A 7,112-nucleotide genomic window follows, 5' to 3' on the forward strand; every position below is an offset into this window, starting at 1 on the left:
TTCTCTGGAGATATTCAAGATCCACCTGGACACCTACCTGTGCGACCTGGTGTAGGGAACCTGCTTTGGCAGGGGGGTTGGACTCGATCTCTGGAGGTCCCTTCCAACCCCTACGATTCTGTGATTCTGTGATCTAGTGCAATCATCTATCTACCACTAGTATTGTCCATTAAACCATGTCCCTGACTACCACATCTACCCTTACCCTAATGGTTCTAGGGACAGTGGCTCCACCACATCCCTGAGCATCCTGTTCCCATGCCTAACTGCTCTTTCAGAGAAGAAATTTTTCCTGGTATCCAACTTGAACCTCCCCTGATACAACTCTAGGCCATTCCATCTTGTCCTATCAGTGTTACCTGGGAGAAGAGGCCAACCCCTACCTCACTACAACCTCCTTTCAGATGGCCATAGAGAGCATTAAGATCCCCCCGAGCCTTTTCCATTCTGAACAATCCCAGTTCCCTCAGTCACTCCCCATAAGACTTATGCTCCAGACCCATCACCAGATAGATACTTCCCACCAAGTTGGTATTGCTTGCAAGCTTATTGAGGGTGCGCTCAATTCTCACGTCCAAATCATCGATGAAGATATTAACCAGGATGGGCTCCAATACTAACCTCTTGTGACTGCTTGCCAGCTGGATTTAACTCCATTCAGTATCTTTATCTGGAGTGTACCTATGCTTTGTGGTTAGGGTTGTGGGGGGCATAAAAAGGAGTGAATGTTTTTTTTTTTCCGGAAAAATCTGCTCTGAAAAGTGTCTGACATAACGTAACTGAAGTGCACTGTCAGTTTCAGTGCTATATCTAAAAGGCCTAGAAGTCTTGGGCTTATATGCACGAGAATAAGAGCTCAATTTTTAAACTTCAACTGAATGTAGTTTGGGGGTTGGTAGTTTTAAAGAGGTGTAAAAAACGAATGTGGATAACACATCTCAAAATGATTTGAGAGCAAAAGTCAGGTAGAATGGGGAAAAGCAAGGTATAGTGTTGTAAAAAGATGCTTATGGGGCAAACTGCTAGAGGAAGTAGCAGATTCATTTTTCTCCTATTGTCCTCTGATTGCATCTAGATACTTCTTGAGAAAATGTGTTTTAAATCAACACATTGCTATAAGTTACTGTATGAAACATCATGGTGTTTGCTGTGTTACGGCCAGCATATAACAGGGGCAATCTATTGCCTGATTTTAGCCTTCACCAGAACTATTGTAATTTAAGGCCTCTTATCTAACTTAGGGTTTGCTCCAGGGCTCCAGATGCTGTATGTGTGGATTCATCCTCAGTGGATTCAGAGGCTCTTCTCACCCAGCCCTGCAGCATTTCTGGTTGATCTTGTTAAGCAAAGGCAGCATGTCTGAAATACAGGCTATTAAGAAACTGGGCAGATGTTTTCTGAAGGTACCTTACCTAATCTTTTCTGTGAGGATGTTCATATGTGCACAAGCAGGTCTTTAAAATAGGTAGGAAAAACACTGGAGCAATTTTAAAACAAATCCTGAAGACTGCAACTGGGTGAGAAATAAATAGGAATCAGCTGACAATGGAATGCTAATTGAGACTTAATGTGAAAAGGCATTGGTAGGGGATAAAGGATTTCTGGTAACCTATAGCTAACAGAAAGTGGGGGGTAAGCTGGTTAACCCCTTGTACTCTTCACAACTTGATTTGTTTTGCTTGCTTGCTTGTTTTCTTCTTTAGATTGGTTCTTTACAACCAAACAAGAAGAGTTACTGCATGTATTTGCTGTTTTTATTTGAGAGATAAATTAACAAGTGACGCTTTTATAATCAAGCAGAACTGTCTGAAATTTCTATTCTCTATGCAGTCATATCTATTTTATTACATGCTGGCTTTTATTGAACTCCGATTTTTTATTTCATTCTCACATTACTTATTTTTTTGTGTGTGATTTTCAGCAATTTTGTTTTTACTTTTCTGGTGAGGGCTATCAGTTAGTTAGAGAAGTTTCCCTAGTTTTATGATTGCTTTTATCAGCTGTTTATCCAATGGAAGGCTTAAGTGGAAATTATGTTGTGTAATTTACTGGTGCCTCTGGTAAAACTTTTTAAAAGTCATGACTTTATTTCAGCTGGTATTACTACTATCCAGTTACATGCACTTTTACAGCCCTTTATACCTACCTATGGGGCAATTTTGGAAAAGGTTATGATGAGATTTCATTTGAAATTCTTCTCACTAAAATTAACTTTTTCTTGAAAAGTATGAAAATCAGAATATTCTTCAGTATATGACACAAGATTCCTCAGTTCTGCATCTCAACTCTTTCTTCTATCCATACAAGAAATATTTTGCTGTTACAGCTGGGGTCAGATTTAAGTCGTGATTCTGCAAGTCCTTATGGAAACAGCTTTGTGATGGCTTTTTCCTGTGCCCAGCAACATTAGCATTTTAACTCTGCAAATCTGATGTACTGGAAATCAGTTAGAATCAAATATCCCAGGAAAAAAGATCCTGTATTTTTACTTCTTTATTATACTTGGTTGGAGAAATGGGAAAAAAAATTGCCATCTAAAGTGAAGAATGCGGGAGCCTGAACAGTAAATAGAATTACTTAGGGTAGTGACCATTTCAGTTGCTACAGTTTCATCTAAGCAGTAATAAAAAAACCAAGAATATTAACCTTCTTCATAGTTTTGCCAGATGTTTTAAGAAGCTCCACTCCAGTGCGAAATGTAAACAGTAGCGTTTATTACACTGAATAGAGAGCAGCGATCCCAGAATCCTTTTTATTATCCATATAGTCCACTTTTGAATTTATAATCAAATGGGTTTTTCAATCTTACAATCATATGTCTTGCAACAAACTGCTATTCTGTGATGGAAAATAGATGCAGAAGTAAAAAACGAGCAAATCCTAAACCCAGTGCTATCAGTATGATTTCCCTTAAAATGAAAAAGAGAATATTTGTTGCATATTCACGTATGTACACCCAAATCTCTTTCCCCATTTTGCTTCAGTGTATAGTTCAGTGGGATTTTTTGCATGTTAAACATGCATTTGGGAGTTATTCAGGAAAAGTATCTGGGGCCACAGAGTTCAGGACTCTTCAGAGGCATTAGTTCAGATATGTTGCAAGAACCTATTACATGTAAGTACTGAAAGGAGATACAGCAGTAGTGGAAGAATATAATTTTTGGCATAGCTGTGCACGCAAATTCTGGCTTCTAAAATACAGATGAGTTTTAATTACTAAAGCTGAAACTGCGATTTAACAGTTTTTAGTTACCTTTCAACTGGATACAATTTCCAAATGAAATTCTGGTTTTTAGTTTTGATTATTACATGTTGTCTGCTGTTCATTTCCTAACTGTCCCAACATTAGATTTACTCTATTGTTGATGTTATAAAAGGCAAGGTGTGCAAGGATTGACAGTGATGATCCTGAATATAAATTAAATCAAGCAAATTGATACAAGATAAAATTACCAAATCAACCTTTTTTATTCTATATTTTATGGAATACCTAATGTATGTTCGGCAGTAATTTACTCTTGCACATGAATTTCTGACAGTTTCGATTCTTCTGGCTTATTAATCAATGTAGTCAGCACCAGAACAATTTTTATGAGACTCACTAGTCATCAAAAATTTATTACCAGATAAATCAAAGAAACAACTAGCATCTTAATAAGGTGAGCAAAGTAGCATGTAAAAAATCATTCAAGACGACATGATTTTGACACTTGTACATAGCATTTACTGCTCGGGTCAAATGTTTTGTTTGTACTTTCATTAAAATAATCATCACAGGGACAAAATTACTTCCTTTTGTGCTAGGTCTTTCTTTCCTTAATTTTTCCTATCTAGATATGTGTATTTTCATGTTTGCTCTATTCCGATAAGCATGGAACTTCTATATAAAACATAATGAAGAACATAAACTCTGAAACTTGTGGAATACTTTGCATTTTAGGAATAAGACAGGATGGAAGATTATTGAGAGCAGCATCAGCTTATGGTTGTGTAAGGAATTCTGATATTTGTTCCAGCTCAAGCTGTCATATTTGATACAGTAATGTTTCTACTTTATGAAAATATTACACGCTTTTCGTTTGGTATTTAGAAAAGTAAGAATTTCCTAGTCAATGCTTGTTGTGAATGCCATTGGTAGTCTAGTAAAACCAGAGCTGTGTGCTTCCCAAATCTGCCTCTTGATTAAAGGTAAACACTCATTTTGCCAAGCAACTTTTGCATTTAAAGCTTGTACTGATACAGAACTTAGTGGTTCAGTATCCTGCTCTGGCTTCCCTGGCAGATGCTGGGCCCAAGGCACCATGATGTAGTAGACTGTGCTGATGACAGGACATACTGGTGACACAACAGGTCCCTTCCCCTTGCCACTGCTTAAAGTCCTGGGTGTGAATACGTTGGTGGAAAAATCTTGGTGCAAGCTGGAGGCCTGGCTTCAGAGGAGCATGAATATTCTGGAGAACAGTGAAAACAGAAAATTGAGTTATTTAATGAGGCCTGGTTTGTCTCAGCACACAAACGTGGACACATAAAGCAGATGCAAAGTGATCCGAATGTTGACCTGAGGTTGTCCCTGTAGGCAGGGGGGGCAACTTGGGGGCCAGAGCAGTTTGCCAAAAAAAGAAGAATCCTGTTCTGGAGACCCAAAGAGGGCCCATGGCCACCACTCCACCAGCAGTAGGTTGCTGGAGTAGTGGAGTGATACCTGTCTGGAGCTCCCACTCCTGTGCTCCAACCAGCTCTGCTCATCTTGTAACCATCTAGGAGGGGGGTTTGTGGAGCCGAAGTGGCTGGAAACTAACCACTTTTCTTGATAAGTATAGTTTAGTCTGAATCACCTCCTTGAACCGTCTTAGCACTTGAGAGCCTTTGCTAGCCCAGTGGGCAGAAATGCACGGCCAAGGAGAAGGCATCCCCAGCTGGGGTCAGTCTGAGGTGGAGAAGGAGAACCTCGGTTCTTGTGTTCATTTTTAAACTCCTGCACCAAATGAAGCAAATTTCCTCCGAGGAGAAAATGACTACTTTTAAGAACTTGATGTTTAAAAACTCACCAACACTGACAAACTCATGGGAAGACTGGATTTCTTTATGTGCTGCAATTACAGGGAAGGAAAAGCCTCATATTGCACTTAGTACATTTCACATGAATCTGCTGGTGTTGAAAATACCCAAGACTCATTAGTGGAGTTCTTGCAACTAGCTTTCACACATTTTGCCTAATAAGAAAATAACTGAAAGGAGATTGAATTTATTCTATGTTAATAACCAGAAAGGATATTTCTAGAGGGCTACTAAACAATTTAGAGCAGTGAATAACACAGAAAAGAAACCACATTATTCCCTCTTCTACCTAATGCATGCTTTTACAGGAGAAACATATTTAACTTCGCAAACGTCTTTTTCTGTGTTTGTAGTCTTAAATAAGACTGCAGATAGGTCTGTGTATGGATTGAACAGCTTACGGAAATGCTGTTGTCTTGTAACTCTTAATGTTTATCTCCCTCATCTGATTCCAATTCAAATGAGTTATGGCTGGAAATGATTGCTGTGGGTTATTGCATAGCAGTTATGTAAAGTGTGAGAGAGTACTTTAAGAGAGACAGTTACCAACCTGTTATATCACAAATAAAAAGCAACTGAGTAAAGTGGGTGGGTTTTTTTGGTACTGTAAAGATGTGGTAGTTTCAAAACTGGTAATAACATCCAATAATTTTTGCTAACATCTGACTGCAGCTGCACATTTTCTTTAATTCTCTTAACTAGTCTACATGGAAGCTAGCTAAGTGTGTGTGACTTTTACTTTCAGGAGTAGATTTTTATCTTCTCTTTGAGACAAATCTTTGAAGCATGAATTTTCTAAGGTACATGTAACTAATATGTCGAAGTAACTATCTATCTTTCTGTGTATCTTTGGTATGACTGTAGCCTTGTAGCATTTGCAACCTGAGAGGCCTAATCTTCTCTGGTCTTGATTTGAAGTTGAAATGGGGTTTGAAATTGTCCATGTTCAGAACAGCTCTGTAGTCAAATAAAACTATTGTTAATGGATTTGTTACTTAGAATTAAAGGCTGTATTTGGATAGCAGCCCAGGAAGCTTGCATGAAATACATACATACATCAGAGTCTCCTGAGGTAAATTTGGAAGCATCCACTGGATGAATAGTGAAATGGGAATTTAAGATCCAAGTCTTTCTGTAAACTGGAGCAGAATTTTTTTCCAAAAAGCTAGCATCCCAGTTGTACATCTGTCACACACTTCGTATGTGGCTTTATTAACTTCCACCACACAGTGAGTTCTCAAGTTTCTCAACACAAGACAACTACAGCTTAAGGGGTTGTAGGCTCCCAAAAGTCATACCTGAGTGTATTACTGAATACATAGTTATATTAAACAAAAATGTACATGCATTTTACAGTGGAGATTCTGCAGTTTAGATGGCTGGTACCAAATTGGCCAGTCACAAACCAGTGTTAGAGCACACAGCTTCTGTTCGTGCAGTACTCAGTGCTGCTCTTATGAGTAGTATGCAAACGGGAACAGATGATATTTTCTTTTTTGCTGTTGTCTCCTGTACCCTGCATTTTTGTTAGAGGCTAATAAGACAGCATTCTGTTTGATGTATTTGGATACTTATACTTGATCTAGTGCATCTAAGGTGATGTTTACTGTGATGCTGGAAGAGTTGGTTCAAAAAGGGATTTTGTGCAATCATAAAATCACAGAACGGCTTAGGGGAACTTAAAGCCTGCCCAGTCCAAACTCCCTGCCATGGGCAGGGCTGCCTTCCACCAGTTCAGGCAGCACAGGGCCCATCCAATCCAGCCTTGAACTCCTCCAGAGATGGGGCACCCACAGCTCTGGGCAGCAGTACCAGTGCCTCACTGCACTCTGAGTAAAAAATGTCTTTGTAACATTTAATCTAAATCTCCCCTCTTTTAGCTTAAAGCCATTCCTTCTTATCCTAACATTATCAGACCATGTAAAAAGTCAAAAGGCCCCAATGAGGTCTCTCCAGAGCCTTCTCTTCTCCAGCTCCCTCAACCTTTCTTTAAAACAGAGTTGCTCCAACCCTCTGATGATCTTTGTGGCCCTTCTCTAGACCCATTCCAACAA

Source organism: Meleagris gallopavo, chromosome 6, assembly GCF_000146605.3.
Source record: "Meleagris gallopavo isolate NT-WF06-2002-E0010 breed Aviagen turkey brand Nicholas breeding stock chromosome 6, Turkey_5.1, whole genome shotgun sequence".
Taxonomy (NCBI): Eukaryota; Metazoa; Chordata; class Aves; order Galliformes; family Phasianidae; genus Meleagris; species Meleagris gallopavo.